Source organism: Macaca nemestrina, chromosome 10, assembly GCF_043159975.1.
Source record: "Macaca nemestrina isolate mMacNem1 chromosome 10, mMacNem.hap1, whole genome shotgun sequence".
NCBI classification, from domain to species: Eukaryota; Metazoa; Chordata; class Mammalia; order Primates; family Cercopithecidae; genus Macaca; species Macaca nemestrina.
The window spans coordinates 117766402-117790329 of NC_092134.1; the positions used below are offsets into that span (position 1 = coordinate 117766402).

Sequence of the window (23928 nt, forward strand, 5' to 3'; positions counted from 1 at the left end):
CCCTTCCTTCTGCAGGAAATCAACTTGAATAGGAAAGGGGAAAAAAAGCACTAGTGCCAGAAGTAAGTACCAGAACAAAAGTGATCTGAAAGTATTGAGTGAAATATAAAAGACCATTTAATTTGAATGGGTTGGTACCATTGTAATGGCAGCATGCTTAGGTTATATGTACTGTCTGTGGGATGATCTGTTTTATTTCAGTGAGGTGGTTTCCAGCTCCAGTGGTTCATTACCGACTGATCAATGGCATGTTGGCCTGGGATCTCACCCTCTTTGTGATGCCATGTGATTGTGAAGCAACGTATGTGAACTTGCCTGGGTGACAGCTGTCAACTGTAAATGGCCATATGTAATGATGAGTAAAGTTGTTGTCAACTGTCAATAGGCCATATGTAATGATGAGTAAAATTACAGGCTGCTGTCTATTAGATGTAAGATTAGAAAAAAGATACACCACGAAAACCTGCCCTGAAAGGTCTAGAGCAGGTATGATTTTTTTTTAAAGGGCTTGTGCTATGTATCACTTATGCACCCATATTTCTGTTTTGAACCCATTCCTCTCTAGATAGATAAATCCTGCATGCCAACGCTGTCTCTCAATTGAATGGGAAAAGTCTTAGCAACCTTACAAATTAAAGACTAGAACCAGTGATTGCACAGGGGAACCTTCAAATGGAAAGGGGGTTAGGAGGGCAAGTGCAAGCCTATGAAAGGCCTCTTCACATTTACTCTCCCTCCCAAGTACTGGGAATACATTTCTTTCAACACTGATCATTTACATAGCACTACTCTATGCCAGGTAATGTGATGGGCAAGTGTGAAATGACTGCTTCAGGATAAACATTATTGTCAGTTCAGAGAGCTGATCAATGGCGTGGGCATGATACATTTGTGCAAGTCATTCTTTGGCACTTTTTCTACTAAAAGGACGTGTTTTTAATCAGTGACTTGACTAGTGGTTGCAATTGTATGATTAGCCTTTCTCTATATACTATCTTCTTTCAGTCATTTGAACAGCAAGATCTTCTCCTGTTTATCATTTCTTTTGTGACTATTACAACATTCACCTAGGACAAAATGTCCTTAAAAACATAAACAAGTAACCTTACCAAAGTTAGAAAGACAGGCTCTATACAGAAAGGGAGAACAACAAAGAAACTACAGTCCAAGGATGAACACGAAGGAGAGAGAGTGAGAATGTGGACCTAACAAAGCTTTAAAAAAGGAAAAGAAGGGCCAGGTGTGGTGGCTCACGCCTGAAATCTCAGCACTTTGGGAGGCCAAGTCGGGTAGATCACTTGAGGTCAGGATTTAGAGACCAGTCTGGCGAATATGGTAAAACTCCGTCTCTACTAAAAATACAAAAATTAGCCTGCCGTGGTGGTGCTCGCCTGTAATCCAAGCTATTTGGGAGGCTGAGGCAGGAGAATCGCTTGAACCCAGGAGCTGAGATTGTGCCACTGCACTCCAGCCTTGGGCAGTAGAGCTAGTCTCAAAGAAGAAGAAGAAAAGAAAGGCACGTTTTGTTTCTTTCTTCAAACGCATTAAAGTAGTGATTTCCAATTTTTGGTGGACCAGCTTCCTGAAGACTATAATCTGCTTCCTTCAGGAATATTGGCTCTCTGAGTGTGGTAGTCTTGGGAAGCTACCCTATGAATTCTCCCTCCAAAGGCAAATTACCACATGTCCAAATCAGGCTCTCTTCTGCAAGCTTCCCATTCAATTCCCCAACAGTGTATTTCCAGAAAATCCTGTTCTTGCTGTTTCTCTCTCCCTGAAGAGAGATGCTAAACCCAGAACCTTCTCAATCATTTTCTGACAAGTTCAGTAAAATTTCATCTTGAATGATAAGCTCCAGAAAGGCTCCACCCAGACCCTAAATTTTGAGACAGTATAAGAAGTAGCTTACAAGAAAATGTCTCTGGCATTTTTAAAAAGTAGCCATCAAGAGACCATTGCTGGTTGGGTGCGATGGCTCATGCCTAGAATCCCAGCACTTTGGGAGGCTGAGGCAGGAGGATCACTTGAGGTCAGGAGTTCAAGACCAGCCTGGGCAACATGGTGAAACCCCGTCTCTACTAAAAATCCAAAAAAAAAAAAAAAAAAAATCAGCCAGGTATAGTGGCGGGCACCTGTAGTCCCAGCTACTCTGGAGGTTGAGGCATGAGAAATGCTTGAACCCGGGAGGCAGAGGTTTCAGTGAGCTGAGACATTTTTTGTTCTCTTAGTTTTTTTGTATGATTGTTTCATAAATCCCCTCTCCCTTTATCATTCACCTCTTGTCTTTTTATTTTGTATTTCATTATCCAGCCTGGGTGACAGAGCAAGACTCCATCTCAAAAGTAAATAAATAAATACATAATCACTGCATTGCTTTGGAGTAAAGTTGTAATGCTCCCACAAGACTCTGCTTATCCAACCCCTGTACAGCTCCCCCAGCCTTACCACACCAGGTTCTGTTCTTCGCCACTTGGGCCTTTCCTTTTAGTCCTCAAATGCCCCAAGTTCTCTCCTGTTCCTGGGCCTTAGCATAAACTCTTCTCTGTCTCTAACCAATCCCATCCTGTGTTGCAAGAACTCTTAGCCCTTGAACTGATTTCATTTTAAGCCATACTTCTTCAAGGAAACCTTCACTCACTCTGCAGTCTAGATATGGTTCTTTATTATCCAACCTCCTACTGTATTCCTTTCTTCCAGAAGTATCTCAGTCTAGAATCACATAGTCATTTTTTTTTTCCCCACTGGTAGATTAATGTTTATCTCCTTCCTAAGCTAACAGCTCCCAGCAAGGATCAGGCCTTTTTTTCCCCTGCTGATGTCCCTACCCGCAACACAGTATTTGGCACTGTGTCGGAGGCACTCAGGAAATATATGTCGTGTGAATGAATGCCCCTTCTGTGACATCTCCAAAAATAAATCACTCTTGTCATTGAGGACTGGTACATTTTTCTTCTCTTAAGAAACAGGCTTGCTTTTGTTTCTTTTTTTTAAATGTGATTTTTACATGCTATCATCTTTTTCCTTTGAAAGTGATAGGTAGAAACCTTGCATTTTTTGTTCTCTTAGTTTTTTTGTATGACTGTTTCATAATTCTCCTCTCCCTTTATCATTCACCTCGTCTTTTTATTTTGTATTTCATTATAAGCTGTCTCAATGCTTTCTGGAAGCACTGGGGTATCCAATAATAAATAAGTGAGAGCAGTATCAACCCCAGGAAAGCCCATTTCCCTACAATTATAGTGGTGTTGAAAATACTTTATCTTTGTGTAAACATGGCCCAAAAAGAATGTGATGATTATTTTTTCTCAATTTGTGGGAAACATTTTTAAAAATTCTTTTACTTTGCACCTGTACACTACTTCTCTTCCAAGAATATTTAAGCTTTAAGCACTTTCCAGTCATTACTTGATTTGCTGCCAACGTGCCAGTGTTTATAATATGAAGGAACTGAGGCAAAAAGAGCCAAAATTTCAGAATTAAAAAAAAAAAAGTTGATAACATGAGAATGTATTCCTGGCTCTTAGTCTGTTACAGTTTCTCTCAGGTGGTATGATTCTAGGTTGATAATCATTGGTGTTGAATTATTATTTTAATTTTCTTGAATTTTTTTTTTTTTTTTTTTTTTTAGTTTGAAACATTAGGTTTAATATGACGGACAATGACTGATATAACCATCATAAAATCTTTTACTTCCAACACTCTTTAAAAGAAAAACCTGTGCCTATACTTTGAGAACATCAACAGGAAAAAAAATTAGGCAAAAAATTGAAGTAAGCAATTGGTAAAATAGTCAATGTGATGTGACAACTAAGACATTTTATAAGAAAACATTTTAAAAATTTTCAACAAGACTAAAACCAAAATTAAAAAATATATATATATATATATATATATATATATGTATATATACACACACGCCAGTGGTGTAATGTTGAAAGTATAGATTTTATGGTCAAAGACTGAACTTTGTCCATGTCTGAAATGAACACTTGATGTTAGCCAGTGATATTCGTGTTTAGCAGAACACAGAAACAGTTAATAAACATACAATTCTACATTAAAGCCATTTTCTGCCTTGGATAAGTAAAAATTTTCACAAGTTAAGACACAAATGCCTAAAAGGGCTATTTTCTTCTCTTTTTCACTAACAAGTTTTTTTCTTCACTGTTTCTGTTTGCCATTTCTTTACACCTTATTTATTAAATTTGAGTTCTGCATTCACATAGATCTTTTCCTTACCTGCTCTATATTCTCTATGTGATATATCTCTTTCTTTTATGTTATTACTTAGCCAAATGTTGTTATTGTTGCTGGTTGGGTTTTAAACCTCGTTAAAAATTAGCTAATTTTCACGTAAACCAATTCTAGATATGGGCCATATAGTATACACATATGTGCGTGTACATATTCACAGTTCTTCTCCCCTACCCCCAAGCTGGCAAAGACCCCAACTCAGATGTTAATCCACCAAGTGTGTCACCCCGTCTGCCTATTTGTGTTAAGGTGCCCAGGATTTAGGACAAATTTAAGATCAAGTTATAGGCAGATCCAATTAGTTTGCCAGCTTAATTTCAGGCAAGTCAGGATGTCCAGTTTATAAGTAGTTTAACATGTGTTGCCTTAGTTTCTTTCTTTTTTTAAAGAATTGTTTCCTATTTTTAGTTTATTCATTAATTTATTAAGTCATTCAGAAATATTTCTCTAAGTCCTATTCTTTGCCAGGCACTATCCTAGTTGCTGGGATTACTATAGTAAGTAGAAAACACACACGCACACACACACACAAATCTCCCCAAACACAAATGATGCCCTTAGCCATCATGAAGCTCACAGTCTAGTGATAAGAAAAGTTAATGTTAATTAAATAATTACACAAAGCCATGTAAAAAGTGACTATGATGAATGCTACAAAGGAAGAGTAAACACTGTGATGAGCCCTCTCATGGGAGAATTTCACCTAATCAGGATGTTTAGGGAAGGCTTCCCTGAAACATGAGTCACATATAACTAGGTGAATAATAAAAGTGATAGTACTGGCCAGGTGCAGTGGCCCACGCCTGTAATCCCAGCACTTTGGGAGGCAAGGTCAGGGCAGTTGGATCACCTGAGGTCAGGAGTTTGAGACTAGTCTAACAGAGTGAAACCCCGTCTCTACTAAAAATACAAAATTAGCCAGGTGTGGTGGTGCACGCCTGTAATCCCAGCTACTTGGGAGGCCCAAGATCACGCTATTGCACTTTAGCCTGGGCGACAAGAGCAAAACTCTGTCTCAAAAAAATAAAATAAAATAAAATAAAATAAAATAAATAAATATATATATAAACATAAATAGAAATCTTTTTTTGTTTTGTTTTTTTTTTGAAACGGAGTCTCGCTCTGCCACCCAGGCTGGAGTACAGTGGCCAGATCTCAGCTCACTGCAAGCTCCGCCTCCCGGGTTCACGCCATTCTCCTGCCGCAGCCTCCTGAGTAGCTGGGACTACAGGCGCCCGCCACTGCGCCCGGCTAATTTTTTGTATTTTTAGTAGAGATGGGGTTTCACCGTGTTAGCCAGGATGGTCTCGATCTCCTGACCTCGTGATCCACCCGTCTCGGCCTCCCAAAGTGCTGGGATTACAGGCTTGAGCCACCGCGCCCGGCATATAAACATAAATAAATAAATATATATATAACTGAGAATAATAATAGTTAACCTTTATTGATCTCTTACACTGCCCCAGGCACTGTGATGAGTGTTTTACTTGTGTCAATGTATCTAATCTCCCCAAATTTCCAGGGAGGATGGCACAATAGTGCCTCACTGCAGTTGGCAGAGGGAGACCAGAAATTGAGAGTATTCCTACCTAGGGGCCTGTGCTAACACCCAAGTGTTTAACCATTCACCTTTTTCCTGCCTATATGAGGAGGGGGAAAAGAATTTTCCAGGGACTGCAGCTGGTGCATAGGCCCTGGGAGGACATATGCAGCACAGTCAGTAGGAGGGGCCGAAGGAAGACCAGTGGGAGTATAAAGGGTAGAGGAAGCCACCAGGGTACATAACCGCCTGCATTCGCTTTACATGAGTCTCCAGACCCCCTTGCTTCCCAAATGTCTTAGTTCAACTCAAAGGAAGCCATCTTTATTCAAGGGGTAGCAGATCGCCTGTGGGTGTTGTTTAGGTGGATCTACTCTAAATTATATGGAAAACCACATAGGCTCAAGGTTAGAGAAGTTCAGCACAATAAGCAAAGTGGTAAAGCTTTCTTCTTCCCAGCCTTTTCTTTCTGCCCTTGAATATTATGATTTGGTGTAAAACGACCAACTTTTTATTTATTTATTTTTGTCAGTATGCCTACATTCAAAATTTAAATCTTCCTAACAGGATCAGTGGTTATCTTGTTCCACTTGCGAATTGATAAGTTAGATAGCTCAAATTCAGAATAACTGCCGAACTGTAATGTAAGAGTTACATTAGATCATGTCCGGAAAGAATCATTGCTATTTTTGGCTATTTGAAAATTAAGAATATTTCTACTCAGGTGGAAGTTCCATGTGTAGTTAGGTGGAGAAACTTTATTGAATTAGTATTGGGACTTGACTCATTGGGATTGGGCTAAGCGTCTTTCAGTCTGTATCATTATAATAGTAATTACAGAAAAAATTTAAAAGTGCATAATAACCCCATGTATACTTAATGAATGAAAATCCTGTTTTTCTTTTGATAAGTGATTAAATCATTCTATAATACTGCTATTCTGTGAGGCAATGTAGGGTTTTAGAATGACTTTCTATCTAAACAATACATTAAAAGTAATACTTATATGGACTGATTATATGAAAAGAAGGACCACTTATAGAAGATTAAAAATTAATTAGAACAATATAGGACAAGGTTAAAATATAGTTTATATTTGGAATAGCATCTTCCGTGTTAATTCTTTTTCTCTTTGAATTACTAAAAAGCTGTTATTGAGCTTTCTACTTTTAATGACTTTGTTGCAGTTAAGACAAATATAAGACAGAAAATACCGTTACTACCTTAATTGGAATGTTATTGATACATTCATAATGTACAGAAAAATACACTTTAAACACTATACACACTATGAAACAAAGGAAACTTTACAGATTATAAACTGGAAATAGAGAAATAGAGTTTTGGTTGTTAAGACTGTTATAACACATCTCTGGTAAATCATGTATTTATCTAAATAATATGGATTTTAGGATCAGGTAAATGAGATAGGGTTGAAGGTTCATGGGGTTATTTTTTAATTCGTGTTACGTTCTTGTGATTGTAAAATGTAAATCTATTTTTTAAAATATTCAGAGTAATGGAATTATGAAGGAGAAAGCAAAAACCTTCACAATCCCATTTTTCCCAGAGATAAACACTTTTACAGTTGGTTTAATATCCTCTTGCTATGTATAAAGACACTCCTTCACTCACTTAAAATTGTTGTTATATACCCTTAATTCCCCCGATGGACATGAGGCTTGTGTTCTGTTATTTGCTTTGGAAAATGATACTTCAAATGAGTATTTTTGTGCATATACACTTAAGTGTTACTTATATAAGATAAATTATTGGAAGTGGAATTGCTGGGCTAAAAATCTTGCACAGTTAAAATATTCACCCAGTTTGCCAAATTGCCCTCAGAAAGTGTACAAGTTTACACTCTCGCTAACTATACATGAGGATCTGCTTTCCCCCTTGCACCACCCCCCACCCTGCCAGTTATTAGCACTCAGAATGATCTTGTTTTAAAATTGCATCAATTGGGTAGTTGAAAAGTGATATCTTATTGCAGTTTTCATTTGCATTTCTTTGATTATTAGTGAATATACATGTTTGGAATAGGATAGGATAGTTTAAGAAGAGAAAATAAACTCATTGGGAATACAGATCATGTTGATTTAGAAAGTTGGAACTGAATCTTTTACATTAGTCTATTTCTTATCTTCCAGTGTTTTCAGAATGGCCTCATTTTTTGTAAAAGTGGTTTACGTGTCATGACACATACATTGAAACATTTACTTTAGTGGGGGAATGAGCACAACTGTAGCAAAACTTTCTTTATAATGAAATTATTTTAATACCTTTCAGGCAAGAAATTAGTTTCATCAAGAAAATTGATTTAATTTAGAAGAGATGCAGTATTTATAGCCATAACCAGGTTCAACATTTTTCTCCACTTCTATATCAAAAAATAGCTTCTAACCAGTATATAGCTGCAAATCAATTAGTTCAGTTTAAGGTTTTCAAATTTTATTAATACTCCTCCCATCTTTATGACATTTATTATTCTGTGCAAATCTTTGAGATTCTTCACATAACTTTATAAAACAGACAAAAAATAACTTTCAATGGCCAGCTGAATAGCCCAAAGAAAAAGTTGCAAGCTTAATGACATGAATTATTTCATTTCATAGAGTTGGATAGTGAAAAATGATTAAAACAGATCCTTCTGATATTTTTAATTTTTTTTTTTTTTAGTTTCTAAGTGTCTAAATTCACTTAAAAATTAAAACTATAGACAGTAAGAAAACTTATTTTATTCCCATTACCTTTAATTAGAATCACAAATTTTAGTGGCTGATTAATTTTCATGAACCAACCAATAGTTATTGTATTTTAGAAACATAAATGGAAGGGGAATCCAGAATATTGATATTCTACAAATGGCAACTTTGCTTGTTTGCCAGAGCTGCGTGCTGGGGATCTTAACTATACCATTTTTGAATGGCAGCCTAATGAGCTTGAATATTCTGTGGAGGGGGAAAGTGAAGTACATTTTTCAATGTCTTCTCCAGAGGTCGCTTTGGTCACCTGAACGCTGCAAAGTAGGAATGGAGTTTGGATTCGCAGAGCATACCTTGTACAGCAATAGTAAAAACAGTATGGTTTTTGTCTTTCATGGAAATTCATTGGATATATTCTCTGGATGTGAACCTTAGTTCTGATTTAAGGAACCCTCTTGACATACTCCTGGCCAGGAAGAATGAGAGACTGTTTTAAATTGTCTCAAATTGTGTTCTTATTTAGAGAAAGTATTCTGTTTTAAATTCTCACTGAAAGATCATAGAATAGAAACAAAGAGGCTTTTGTAATGAAATCAGGCAGAGCCACTCATGTATTTAAAATCTCATTATCTATATCAAAACTATTTTCAGTTGTGCCCAAATCTAGATTCATCTTAACTAGTAAGAAAAAATCTTACTTGTGGTTTTGGGTGTATTGATATATCCTGGTGTCACACTTTCTTTTTAATTGCAAAACAATATGACTTACTTATAAATTACGGAAATTTTGACTATGAACCTCAAATTCTTGAGAAGAATGTCCACACAAGCTTAGGCCTTCTCTACTCTTCTAGATTTATAAAAACTGAGAGAGAGAATTCATGGTGCATCAAACCAATCGTTCTATTTCATGGCACCACATATGAACCATCACACTTAAATGAAACTCTTGTCATCAAAAAAAGATTTAGGAACCTGTTCTCAGTGAATACTTGAGTTACACATTGTTTTAAAATGATGTCATTAAGAAAAATCTGTACACTAATAAGTATCTCAAGTTGAAATTTTACACTGCTTATTAATTGGTATGGAAAAATAGAATGGCTATATGGAAAGCAATACGTTCACCATAGATATTGTTTGATAGTTAACAGCCACTTGATAGAATCATGTAATTTTGCAGTGAATTTTGCCTATTTGCCACTAAGGGTAAGTGTTCTGGAGTAAATTTCAACTCTCAATCTTGCCAGTCTTGTGACAGTATTAAAAATTAGTTTGGGATAGAAAATGAAGTGTTTTGTTATTTCTTTCTTACTGATTTAATTGAGGAGGGAAAGGGGTACCTAAATTCTTGCTCAAATAGGAATTTGGCCAATAAAACAATAATGTATGAGATAAAGAATTTTAATACTTGTACATGTTTAAGAATTTAATTTTGTTTTCTGGAAAGCTTGATATTTGACTTCAGGATATAGCATGGCCAAATTGCCATAAATTGCATCTTTGTACAGAAAATTAGTTGTTCTTTTGGGAAATGTGGTTTTATAGAATATATTGCAACCTGACACAATGAATTTTCAGCATCAATATTGACAAATGAAGAACAGGAAACAGAGGCAAGTGAGGCGTTACAACAGACAGAGTAGTGAGGTCCTAATTTGGAGCCTAAGATTAGCTGCTTTGATCTGCTGTTAAATAACTGTAATCTGGTACTAAAATCTTGGTTTTAATTTTGAGTGTATGAGTTGGCTGTATCTTACAAGTCAAAGAACTAAAATGAATTTTGGAGATAGTTTAATATTAATACAACCACTACTTATAGTTTTTATTTTTTAAAAGGAATAGGCAGTAAATAGGACTTCAGTGTATGTCACATTTAAGGATCTCTTTATATAGTGCCATAACTTTATGTATATAAAAAGATACATACATTTTGCTAAAATTAGCATAAAGCCTTGTATCTAGAGCTGTATATTCCCTCTGTGGCAATGCAGTTTTATTCCTTATGTCTTCTGTACCCTCATCAAACATATGTACTTGGGACATCGGCTTGAAAGAGAATGGTCAGGTTAAATCTCCTTTTTAAATAAAAGTGAAAGAATGGCATAAAAATAAATTGCAGAAATGTCTTCAGACCCTACATTGGTTCTAAGGTGAGACTCTTCCTAGCAGAAAACTTTGTTTTCTTGTCTTTAACAACTGAATTCCACTTTCACTTCTGAGTGTAAACTGGCAGATTAGACATTTCCAAGGGCTTGTTCAGTGTGAAGTTTTTCAGGTGATTTCAGTTTAATGCGACCAGATAATTGTAGCTTCAGGGCTTAGTTAGGCTGTAAAGCTGCTAATCCAGACAATATTACCCGGTCACATGTTGTGCTTATAAGAGACACCTCTGCCTTTAATGTTCTCTCCCCACGCTGGTGATTTCTAGTTTCAGAAGTCCTATAAAAATGAGGCACACCAGGCCAAGATTAAGTCTGGGGGGAAAACAAGTATCAGAATATGCAGTTTGAGACAATAATGTAAAACCTTACATCTTTTGCCAAAGATAAAATTTGATATTTTCATGGCATGCAGTTCTACTTTATTCCTTGTCATCTCTAAGGAAATGTAGTGAGTTTGAAGACTGTATCTTCTTTTTTTGATTCAGTGAGCTACTACTCAAGCATCTATACTCTAAGCATTCGTAAATAGTTATATCAATCACTGCAGTTATTATTTGGTAGGAATGCTTCCATTGAGTAGAGTGCAGTAATCCACTTCTCATATTTATTCCACTCAGAACCTCTTCTGAACAGCCATTGTAATGCAATATTGAATGATGATATGTTGGGATTCTGAAGGTTGTTACCTTTTTGTCTCACCCTGACCAAAATGTGGTATTTCTATTGTAGTTAATATATCAACAGATGCTTATAAATAAAAGGGAGTTCTATTCATTTGTCAAACCTTTGTTAGCTCTTGTGGCCTACACGGTAATGAACAATTGGGAAATAAAACAACGTTGGGAGAGGCAGTTTATATGTGATTAAGCCTTTCTATTGTGACATTGAATGTGAGAGATGGGCAGAAGTCCTGCTTTGGAGTACACTTTAATATGCCATGTGCAAAATGGGAATTAGTTTGCTATTGTGTTGAAAGCGAGGTGCATTATTTGGATTATGTAAGTTATGTAGGATCTAAGAGGACAGAAAAGAAGGTAGAAATTGAGAGCTCAGGCAGTGGGGTTCAAGCAGCATAACAAGTCAACTAATGGCAGTAAGACTACTCTGTGGCCGGGCACTGTGGCTCACTCCTGTAATCTCAGCACTTTGGGAGGCCGAGGAGGACTGATGACTTGAGCTCCGGAGTTTAAGACCAACCTGGGCAACATGGCAAAACCCTATCTCTGAAAAAAATACAACAGAAAATAAGCTGGACATTGTGGCATGTGCTTTTAGTCCCAGCTACTCTAGAGGCTGAGGTGGGAGGATCACCTGAGTCTGGGAGGCTGCGGCTACAGTGACCTGAGGTCATGCCACTGTATTTCAGCCTGGGCAATAAAAAACAAACAAACAAAAACAAAAACAAAAACAAAACTCAAAAAACTACTCTCGTGAAGTGCCTAGTGCAGATCATGGCTCCCTATAGATGAGTCTGATTTCTGCCTCCTCTTCCTTCTTGCTTCCTTCCCTCTCTTTCTCTCTGCCTCTCTGCTATCCACCATGGAGAGAAAAGATGTTCTATTTTACTCTTAATGGGCCTTCATCTGTAATCCCTTCTTCCAGTGACTTTATGTTTTCTTGGAAATTTATGTAGTTGTGTCATGGCCCTTTATTATATAAAATTCTTTCTTTTTTTTGGAGACGGAGTCTCGCCCTGTTGCCCAGGCTGGAATGCAGTGGTGCCATATTGGCTCACTGCAACCTCCGCCTCCCAGGTTCAAGTGATTCTCCTGCCCCAGCCTCCCAAGTAGCTGGGATTACAGGCGCACGCCACTACGCCCAGCTAACTTTTGTATTTTCAGTAGAGACGGGGTTTCACTATGTTGGTCAGGCTGGTCTCAAACTCTTGACCTCGTGATCCGCCAGCCTCGGCCTCCCAAAGTGCTGGGATTACAGGCATGAGCCACCGCGCCCAGCCATATAAAATTCTTTCTCTGTTATCCTAGCAGGAATCTAAAAGTAAGAAAATAAATAATTTGCACTTGCTCTTTATTCTTGGTAACTTGATTATAGAGAGAGTTGTTCCTCTTCAGCTGAGGTTGCCAGCATAGGGACCACCGTATCTGCTTCTCAGTTTCTTAGTTACCATGACCCAGCAGGGGCCTGTCTGGGTTCTGAAGAGCACCAGGGATTCCTGGAGATGGAATCATTCTTTCCCTGCACTTTCCTGTGAGTTCTCAGAAGCCGCCACTGTCCTAGGCGATCATTTGTGCTTGATGCTATGGAGAATTCACTGGAAATATCAGGCAAGGTTAATCCATAATGACTTCTGTAGGCTATATATGTAAATAAGATAGTACATATGAAACAAGTAATTAAATAAAATAATATATTATCAAGAGCAAACAAAATAAGTTCATTATGTATGTTTAGAAAAATACAACTTGACTAGTTCAAATATTTCATAATCGTTACTTTTTTCCTTATCAGGTTGCTTATGAAAAAAAAAAAAAAGTCTTATGACTTCCAGGCCTGGAGTTTATTCAAATTTTAGATTAGATTGAAGGAAATTACAAATTAAAGTTTTGAAGAAAAATTACAAATTAAACTTTAACTTCTGGTTTTTAGAATGTTTATTATTAGTAGCCAATAATCTACATACATGCATAAAGCTTACGTTATTATTGATGACTTTCATACTGACCAATTCAAGTTCAGTTAATCAACTAAGGTTCATTTGGTTCCATATGACAGTGAACTAGCCAGGTGTTTTTCAAAAAGTTGTAGGATATTGGAGTATCCTATCGCCCCAAACCTTAGAAGAGCAGGACTCAGGACGTCTCTGGGGAACTCTGTCTCAGGAAGTATTAAGGGATCTTTCTTTGGGATGTTACCAATCGAATGGTTTAGCTTTCCTGACTTCCAGTAGATGCCTGAAATTTATGTATGCCCAATAACCTTTATTCATACCCACTAACATGGTAAATTCAGAATATACGTAAGCTGCTGGGAGTTGTATTCTGGAGTTGTTACATCAAAAATTATCAATTTCTTGGCAGCTTCTCATTTTCTAGTAGACATGTACACCTTTAATGATCAAAAGACCGTGGCAGAGTTTCTTGATCTTTTCCCAACTGATGCCCTGTCTTAGGCTTCTAGAAGATTCACTGAGCATTCCAGATCTACGTTTTTTTTTTTTTTGAGTTGTAGATACTGACCTATTTTTGAGGGACTGGGATTGACCTTTCACTCAACACCCCCATGTGTTTATTACTTTCACCTGCATTCATGCCCTCAAGCCCCTCTACCGTGAATCAATACAGAAATATAGGCTAGAGTCCCTGTGGTTAAAGGCTGAAAAACTCGAAACAAGAATTGAATTCAATTCAACAAAGAATTGGTGTCTTATTGGCAACCAAGTGCTTCCCAAATTTAAATTCAGCTGTGTTTCTTGCTTATAATCTTTCCCCGGTTTCCACAACTGCATTTCAGAGTCCTTAATTAGAAGATAAGGAAGCTGTAACCAAATAGTCCTGTGTACATCAGTCAGCCCAAGACTGGCCTTTGTGATGGCAGTTGCAGTGAATCAGAATTTAGCTGTTTGTGCTTCCTGGACCAATTTTTTCCCTGTTAGCTTGCAACAATCTGGAATTGATAACTTTTTCCTATGGAAATTCTAAATTTCATCTTCACAGTTTCTCAAATTTACATGTGGTAACTCTGTATCATTAAGTTAATGAATTTAATGTGTAGTCTGATTGATGAATGTGTTGGATTAGGATACCAAGCAATGCCTCTCAGCACTAGGTACATAGACTAACACATATGAGAAGAACGACCCAAGTTCTGCCACCTGATTCATCACTGTTACTTCTTTATTTTATTTTATTTTTTTTTGAGACGGAGTTTCACTCTGTTGCCCAGGCTGGAGTGCAGTGGCGTGATCTCAGCTCACTGCAAACTCCGCCTCCTCGTTTCATGCCATTCTCCTGCCTCAGCCTCCAGAGTAGCTGGGACTGACTACAGGCACATGCCGCCACACCCGGCTAATTTTTTTTTTTTTTTTTTTTTGAGACTGAGTCTCGCTCTGCCGCTCAAGCTGGAGTGATCTAGGCTCACTGCAAGCTCCGCCTCCCAGGTTCACGCCATTCTCCTGCCTCAGCCTCCCGAGTAGCTGGGACTACAGGCGCCGCCACCACGCCCGGCTAGTTTTTGTATTTTTAGTAGAGACGGGGTTTCACTGTGTAAGCCAGGGTTGTCTCAATCTCCTGATCTCGTGATCCGCCCGCCTCGGCCTCCCAAAGTGCTGGGATTACAGGCGTGAGCCACCGTGCTTGGCCTATTACTTCTTTATTACTCCCAGAATGGATCATGCAAACTTGTCTGTTAGTTACAATTTCCCGACTTTTGACTAATTAAAAGGAAAGTCTTGAATATAAGTAGCCTTATTTAAAAAAAAAAATTAAATTGTATTAGTCTCAAATGCATAAACTAGCCAAAGTTGACTATGGAAATTAAATATAGATGAGACTTAACAATCGTTAACATATAAAATCACTAGTTATAATGAAATTCATAAAAAATTAAGTACATATAACAAAAGGTACTTTCTTAAGAAGATAAATGTTGTGCCCTTCTTCTGGGTCTTATCATATGAATTTGGCTATGCTAACTACTCAGAGTAGAAGGCACATTTTAGCTCAACCTTTTTCAAGATATTATTAGTCCTGTATTAGTAGAGTACAGATTAATGTAGGGTTTCTGTTACTTTGTTTTCTGAGTTTTCATTTGTTAGTTGGTTCTTTAATTTTGAATAAACAAGACACTTTCCTTCACATATTTGAAGTCCGATGACCTCTAGTAATTGGAATAGATATGAACCAAAAATAAGCTTAGAAAATATCAAATTATTTTATTTATGTCTACTAATTGAATAGATATGAACCAAAAATAAGCTTAGAAAATATTAAATTATTTTATTACTCTATGCCTCTGAGCTGCTAAGCTTTACTCATAAGATAGCTCTAAAGCCATCTTTCATAGGCTATATGATTGTCTGAAGCTTGAAAAAAATGTTTTCCAACCCACAGCAGAATAAAGTAGCAAATCAGAAAGATGAAGGGCCATCCGAAAGTCCTTTTAGTATGAGACAGTACAGAGGAGATTTTAAAAAGCAAAACAAACAAAACAAAAATCTCATGCAAATACTGCAGGCGTATAGACTGATCCAGTTTATTGTAGCGCAGGGTTCTGTTATCCTCAGCACTGCTGACATTTGGGTTAGATAATTCTTATGGGGAAAAAGTTGACCTATGTGTTTTAGGATGTTTAGCAGCAATCTTGGCTTGTGCCTACTAGATGCTACTAGCACCCCCTCTCACTCCCACCTCACTTGTGACAAACAAAATTGTCTCCAGACTTTGCTAAAGGTCCCCTGGGCAGGGGCAAAATCAACCCCTATTGAGAACCACCACTGCAGCATTTAACAACTCTATAAACCTTCAGAATCCTTCAAAATATAATTGTGATATTCCTTAACATAACTATAAGCCATCAAAAGGTGTTATCTTGGCTGGTGTGGTGGCTCACCAGCACTTTGGTAATTCCAGCACTTTGGAAGGCCGAGGTGGATGGATCACCAGATGTCAGGAATTTGAGACCAGCCCGGGCAACATGGTGAAACTCTGTCTCTACTAAAAATACAAAAATTAGCAAGGCGTGGTGGCACACACCTGTAATCCCAGCTACTCGGGAGGCCAAGGCAGGAGAATTGCTTGAACATGGGAGGTGCAGGTTGCTGTGAGCCGAGATTGTGCCATTGCACTCCAGGCTTGGTGACAAAGATTGCCATCTTTAGCCCGCTCTCTTTAACATGATAGGTAAATAGGTGATGTATTTTTAGGAAGCTACTGATTGAAATTTTTTAAAAATTGTGTTGTTTATATGGTAAATGTCAGTAATTTCAGAAATTCAAGTACATAGAATCCTTTAGATTCTTGTGACACTGAACAAATAAATGATCAAATATGATTTTGCAAAATATTTGCCTTCTCAATTATGCAATGAAATATTATGGATCCTCTGGCATGACCCTTTCAACTGATACTAAAATTATCTTTCTCTTCCCAAGCACACATTATAGAACAGTAGGCAGAAACTGCCCTAGCACAATAGGAAGTATGAGGAAGTTGGCCCCGGATTCCATGTGTAGATTTGGACAGCCCAAACTGGATATGAATCAAGAGCTCACGAAACAAAAGTTTCCCTAAAGATTGTTCTTGATCGTTTGGAATGCAAGTGGTGCCTTTCCTTTATTATTCTGAGTACATTTTCCAAGATAAAAGTCATGATACAAGTTCTGATCTTTGAGCTGTTCATCCTTGAGCATGAAGAAAAATGATTCTATTATCCAGCTTGTTCTTTCCTGGTATCTATTTAAAAAAACTGCCTGGTTACTTAACTCCAAATATGCACATAGGTCTTTCTTGTGCTGGCTGCATTATCTCTCAATAGGGACAAATAGCAACGTTGACAATTCCATTCACTGCAGTCTTATTTTGAAAGTCCCAAATTCAGAGAACTCGCAAACCTTACCAACTAAGTGTTGCCTTCAAGAAAACGCTCATTACCCTCATTTGGAAAGACAACCGTATGGGTGGATTGTCCAAAGCTAACTTAGTTTAAAGTTTGCTTACACAAAGGTATGTGCAACTTTGGAGTCTGACTTGCCACTTAAATTTAACTTTTTCCCTTTTCCACATTTTCACAATTATTCTTTGATCCCCAGTTTTGTAATTGTGCCTCTGTTTCCTTAACGTAATTGTAATTCTTTGTATTAAGTTATGGTTTCTGTGGCATACTTTTTGCTTATTAATTTTTCATCATATTTGTCTTCATAATCATCTACAATTTTTAAATTTTCTAATTTGTATTGATTAGATTTTTTGGGTGTGCTTTTTATATTTTCATTGTTATTCATATTATTATATTGGTGAGGATGTTCTCTACAGTTTTTAACCCTTATCCTATTTTTCTTGCATTTATGTAAACATCTATTTTCTCATTTCCTTTGCGTGACTATTATCTTGTATTTTTCTATTGGTTTTTACATTTTTGTCTTTCATCGTGAAGTTAGGCATAAGAGGGAACAGCTGTGAAATCTATGCTCTGAGAACAGTTTCTGAATATTTTACGACTTCAATCCCCTAAAGCCCTACTCAAAAACTTCAGGTGTCAACAACTCCACTTACACAGGAGCCAGACAGACTGGTGAGGACTGGGATGAACCCAAGGGCTATGTGTCTCTATCACATGGTGGCTTCCATTTAATACCAGTAGATTACTGCCATGTGGAAGGGTGGGCATAGCCTTGACAGATCATCCAAGTGTTTTTTTTAAGTGACAGAAATATGGTTATTATATGGAATGTCTCAATTTCTAAATAGTAGAAAATACTTTTTTAAAAATGTGAACACTAAGGCCGAACAGAATACCAACACAGTGAGTGGTACGCAGGTACTTCTCAAAGCTATTACAGTGACCATGAAAGCCAGGTTATGTATGTTTTTCCCTTGCCAAGATATATAACCAATAGAACTATGAATTAAATCAGGAGGTTTTACTCACATCAAGTCATTCTTAGAGCCAGAAATCAGCAGTATTTGGCCTGCCTTCCTGTCCTGGGGCATGTCTCTCTCTAGCAACTATGATCTTAATGATCAGGATTATTCCCTTGAAGGAGTCTTCCTTCTTTCAGGAATAGACTTACTTTTTTATTGTTAGTTACTTGAATCCTGAATGTACTAAGTATTAGTGTGCTTCTCTTTGTGTCAAGAAACGTTCTTACTTCTTTACAGCTCTAAGTGTGGCTCTGTCATTGTTCTTTGTTATTTTGATTTTGCTGCAACCTATAGAACTCTTGTTAAATGTAAAGGAAATTTCTGGAGTTATCCCCACATTTCAGAAGCTCTGAAAGGTTAGCAAAATATATTAAGAATTTTAGAGAATATTGTATGAATAGAATGTTACATAAACAGGAAGATGAAAATTGATGAACGAAGTCAAAAATAGGTAAGCCATTACTGTCTTTGGAGAAAATATTGTAAGCCTGCTCACAAGATACCATGGTAGGTGGACAGGCAGAAAAATGAAAAAACATAGGTAAATGAAAGGCAGGATGGAATGATCTGAAGTGGATTTTAGAAAGTGATTGTTCCTAGATTGAGTTGCAAATTTATTCAGAAAGTTTGAAGATAATTATAAAATCACAAAGAAATTGGTAACCCTAAAGTAGATTCCTAGTTCCTGAATACTTTTGTTTTAGATCCAGCACTGTTCTAGAACAGTTGAGGACAAATTGAAAGTAAATGGATGGTTTTTTTGAATAGTTTGATTTATATATATCATTCAATACTCAAAACAAGCCTATGAAGTGATCAGGAGAATTATCATCCCCAAGGAAACTGAGACCAAGTAGAATACATCATGTTTTCTAAGACACACAGTTAGTTTTCAGGTGGGAAGAATATAACTGTGGGCCCTTTCATTCCTACTCTTTTATGCCATCCTGCCATATCAGCATTGGTAACAGCATAGTCATATCAATCACAAAACGTGGTGGGGAATCCCTTACTCTTTATGAGTATATGTGTAGAGACATTAGATAAGTTTCTCAGTAACTGATGGTGGATCTTTCACTTCGTTGTGGAGTTAATCTTTAATACTGGTTAGAACAAAGAAGCAGCTAATGGTAAACCTCTAGCCTATACTTCCTTTTGATTGTATAGTATTTTCAGTTGGTTGAACCATATGCTTAAGACCTTTTCTCCCTAGGGTTGAGTTTGTGATTGAGCTGAGCAAAATTTAAACCCTTCATATTAGATAGGTGAGAAGTAAGAAAATCAGTCACAAAGCAGTCCTGGGGGATTTGCTTGTTTCATCCATCTGCAGAGTTTCCACTGATTATTATAAACATGTGACTTGAAAACAGGAAAGAGACTCTTGTTACTGAAGTTTAAAAATAAAATAATTCAAATTTTCATCACTTTATATTGGTTACTTGAGAATACAGTTAAGTGCTTTTAGAAGATATACTGTAAACATAAGAACACAGGAAAGTTAAAGGCAAAAAGATAAAAAGTGTATATACTTGGCAAATATTTACTAAAAGAAAACTGGTATAGCTATATTTTTTCCACTTTGACCTGGGTATACAACCTTTATTAGTGTAAAGTTTTTTTCTAAATAATCACCTCGTATTTGTGGTTCAAATCAGTTATAGATAATTTGAGGCCATATTTCTTTATCATACGAACTATTATTGAGCCATGTTTTCAACATGCAGTACTTAAAAATTTGACTTTTTAATTTTTATTGAGCTATATTTTACATACAGTTAATTGCACACTACAGCCTAAGTTTTGATACATATACACACACTGGTGAAAACCATACCTCAGTCATGGTAGAGAATATTCCCATCACTTTTATGCCACTTTCCAGGGGGTCCTCCCCTCTTCTACCCCCAAAGCAAGCCACTGTTCTGCTTTCTATCATGCTAGTATTATCTGCTCTTGAACTTTCTATAAATGGTATTATATAGTATGTACTCTTTACACCTGACTTCTTTGATTTAAAATGATGTATTTCAGAGTCATCCATGCTGCTGCATGTATCCGTCGTGGTTCATCCCTTTGTATTGCTGAGTAGTATTCCACTGTATGATTACACCAGAGTTTTAAAAATCTATTTATCTGTTGATAAACATTTGGGTTGCTTTTACTTTGGGGTAATTATGAATAAAAGTCTGCAAATTATGACCAATCATGAACAAGTAAAAATAAAATAAAATAAAATAATTCTGGTGTGGCCATTTTAACTGAAATTTGAAGAGCAAGAGCAACTCCTCTGAATAATGACTCTCTTCATCTACTGGTCCATCTCAAAGTAAGAGCTTCAACCTGAAGTAACAAAGGTCAAAGCTGCCTTTCTGTGCACTTTGTTGGTTCTCTTATTTCTCTTAATCCCATGGAAGCCTGTGATTTAGATATATGGAAAAGCTCCTGATTTCAATTCTGCAAAAATAGGGAACGCAAAATGAGGACCAAGTTTTTTACTAGTCAGGTTTTGTTATTCAGCTGTTCTCTCAATTTTCACTGCCATTTTTTAGATTTATCTTGTCAAGAAGCAGGGAAGAATAAGAAGTCAATATCATGACTATGTGCTTTTGCTATTGATGTGATATTTATTTATATTTATATGGAAGGAAATTTATATTACCAGGAAACCTCTGAAAATTGCAAAATTTGAGCTTTGTGTCAGGGCATGGTTCTTACCTTTTGCAGTGATCTAAGAGGATGTGTTACTCCTGGGATGGTGTTGGCTTTCTTTTTTCTTTTGTTTTTATCGTCTTCTAGTTTGAACTCTGATCTTAAGTGTGAAGGTTCAGCCTGACAGTTTGTCCATTTTCTTTCATTCCAACCTCTTCTCTCTCTCCTTCCTCCGAGTCCCTCTGTCTCTCTCCAGCGGGTTGCACTTTTCCTGGGAGTAAACAGTAGATGTTACATATATTAACACCGAGCTGGGGTACAATGCGCCTGGGTGTACTCTCTGTGCAATTCCCTGGCAGTCATAAATTAATTAAAAGTAGACAGGAACCACAGAAAAAGAAAGTTCTCCCTTTTTCTCCCCCTCCCCCCTCCTTTTTTTTCTTTTTCTACCGGTAAATAGCTAGTTCCTTTGTTCCTGGCTGCACTATTTCATTTCTGCCATCATTGTCCTCATTGTTCTCAGAAACAGGAGGGGTCTGGGCCAGGAGCAGCAAGGTCTCAGCTAATGACGGGAAGTCTTTAAAGTTTGCGCTGCATTTCATCTTCTCTGTGGGAGTTTTAGGACGTATCCAGTGTTTGATCCCCACCGTGCAACTTTGCTTCTAGTTAATTAACAGATCCCCCATTACACACTCTCATCTAGAAGCACATGGGAGGCCTATTGGGAGGTAATTCAAGGCCAATCTGAGTGATGGCAGGAATTAGAGAAATCAGTTGTTTTAGGGCTAATGTTCAGGAAATAAAGATGTCCCATTTTAGGGATCTCATTTGAAATTTTTGATCATTTCTCTTTTCTATTAAAAAACAAGATAGGGGAACTGTTTTGTCCACATAACCTTATGATGACCATTGAGGGCAGTTTGAACTTAGAACTCTTTATAACTGCCTGGAATAAAAATAAAAAGGAAAAAGAAAGACAATATTATCAGATGTAGCAATATTAACAAGAATTTTGTTCTCCCTTTTATTGCTAGCGGTCTTTTTCCTGCCCAGCCTATTAGCCGGGTCACAACCATCCACAGCAACTTTTTCAGGGCACACAAGGCGGAATAGCTGGCAGGGACATGTCAGTAGCGGCTCATTTTACAGCCAAGACTGAATTATATACTTTGTTCTTGTGTTGTTACTTTTGTTCCAAGGGTGTCAAAGTGATTTACAAATAATAAATGACATGGCTCAATATCAGGATCCCTTCCTCTTCTAGTCTCTTTCCAGATGAACATTGCAAAACAAAGCACATTTACCCAAAGTTAGAAGTTAGCATATGAGTACCAAGAAAGCAGCCTCTGCTTTTCCTGACCATGGGTAGCCCAGGTTTTGATGGCCTTTGAAAAGGGAATGCCTTGTTTCTTTTTTTTTCTTATGCTTCTACAGTTTCCCCAGCCCTATGAGCAATGACCCCCTTTATCTAATGAATTAGGAGCTACTCCTGCCTTGCAATTCTCAGTTCGACACTTGGCAATGAGAATCAAACCGGGGCTATTTAGTGCAGCAGTAAATGGCCCGCCACATTAGCCCCCTGGCATGCTAAGCTATTAGGTTGTTTTACTGTTGTTAAAGTTACATTTGTTAGGTGGAGTTGCTGCCCTTCCACACAAACTCAGCAGTGCCTGATGCTGGTGGAGGCAGCACGTGTACAAAACGTGTGCCATCCACAACCCAGGCGGTTAGGCGGTGTGGCTGCACTACAGATAAGGAGTGTTCTCCTGTCTGCAAAAGTGGGAACATGGATTGCTGTCATTTTTAAAACGGGAGATTGGGGTACGGGGAGAACCACTGGACGATCATGGGTCTTGCACTTTGTTGTGACTAAACTAATTATATGGGCTCGATTAACCATTCATTTATAGCAGTTCTGAAGTTAACCACTAATTGTCAGAATGCCATGGAGAAGGAAGGCCAAGGGTGAGGGGCACCAAATAAGCTGGTGTGGTCTTCTGCAGCAGGCCAGCAGCCAGTGCTGCACGCACACTGGAAGCTGGGCAGAATCCCGAGGAGCTGAAAGATTAGCATGGAAATGAAGGAGAAATATTCAGGGTGCTTCAATGGTATGTATGTGGGGTGTGTGCATGCATGCATGTGTGAGAGAGACAGACACACACACGCACACACACAGAGAATATTTCTGCAAAGAAAGGAAGACGCCAGTACTATATAGCTCCATGCAGCCAGCTTGCAGGGTTGAGTTGGCATTTGGTAACTTGGTAGCGGCTGCCAGTGTGTGTGTGGTGGGAGAAGAGGGAATAGACAACAAGAAAAACACATAGAGCTTAAAAAAAGATGTAAAATGATTCACTTCATGCCATATGGACAAAAATGTTGTCACAAAAATAAGGCCAAAAAATAGTGCCAGGTTAGACTTTTAGTTCAAAAACATATGTATAATCATCCCCATGAACATGAATTTTAATTAGTATTTTGATAGAGAGAAACCAGATATTTTTTTAACCTGCTCTGTTCTTGTTTTCTGTTCCTCTCCCAGTTTTAGCCTCCATTAAACATTCATATACTGTATGTTTTGTGTCTGTATGAGGAAAATGCTTTATCCCTGGATTGGTGGGAATGCAAACATCTTGGTTTTCTGTGGCATACAAAATATCTTCCCAGTGGAGCTCGAAAGCAGAAGCTTATCACAGGGAAATCTAGAGCTCTCTCTGAGACCCGGGCACACCAGGGAGGAAGGAAGCCATATGCCTTTCTCTTTGTCAGTGGAGACATCTGCACCCATTCGGTTCCCCAGATCCACTCTTCACACCCATCCACATCTCATCTCTCTGGGATGCCTTTTAAACATGAAATAAGTTTTGTATGTATGCATATTATTATGTGACAGGGCAGTTTTGGGGAAAATGGATGATCGTGACTACAGAGACTTTAAAAAATGGAACATGTAACTTCTTAATAAACTTTATGCTTTCATTTTACTTTTAGTTGCACAATACCTATTTCTTAAA

At 37.6% G+C, this 23928-nt stretch overlaps 1 protein-coding gene and 1 long non-coding RNA gene across 21 annotated transcripts in view; one reads left to right on the forward strand and one right to left on the reverse strand.

Moving 5' to 3' along the window:
- Positions 1–23928, forward strand: part of LOC105492120 (SRY-box transcription factor 5) — a 1036234-nt gene that overhangs the window by 313006 nt on the left and 699300 nt on the right. Inside the window, exon 5 of one of the 19 annotated variants that reach the window (XM_011759036.3) lies at positions 16–62. The exons of the other annotated variants lie outside the window; for them this stretch is intronic. The gene's annotated coding sequence lies outside the window, so the exon portion shown is untranslated. The remainder of the gene's footprint in view (positions 1–15; positions 63–23928) is intronic. 19 annotated transcript variants of the gene reach the window in all.
- The window catches only part of LOC105492118 (uncharacterized), a 37566-nt gene continuing 26336 nt past the window's right edge, over positions 12699–23928 (reverse strand). For both annotated transcript variants that reach the window (XR_011608454.1, XR_011608453.1), the window contains 2 exons: positions 20981–21185; positions 12699–12982 (listed from right to left, as the gene is read on the reverse strand). This is a non-coding gene — a long non-coding RNA (uncharacterized lncRNA). The remainder of the gene's footprint in view (positions 12983–20980; positions 21186–23928) is intronic.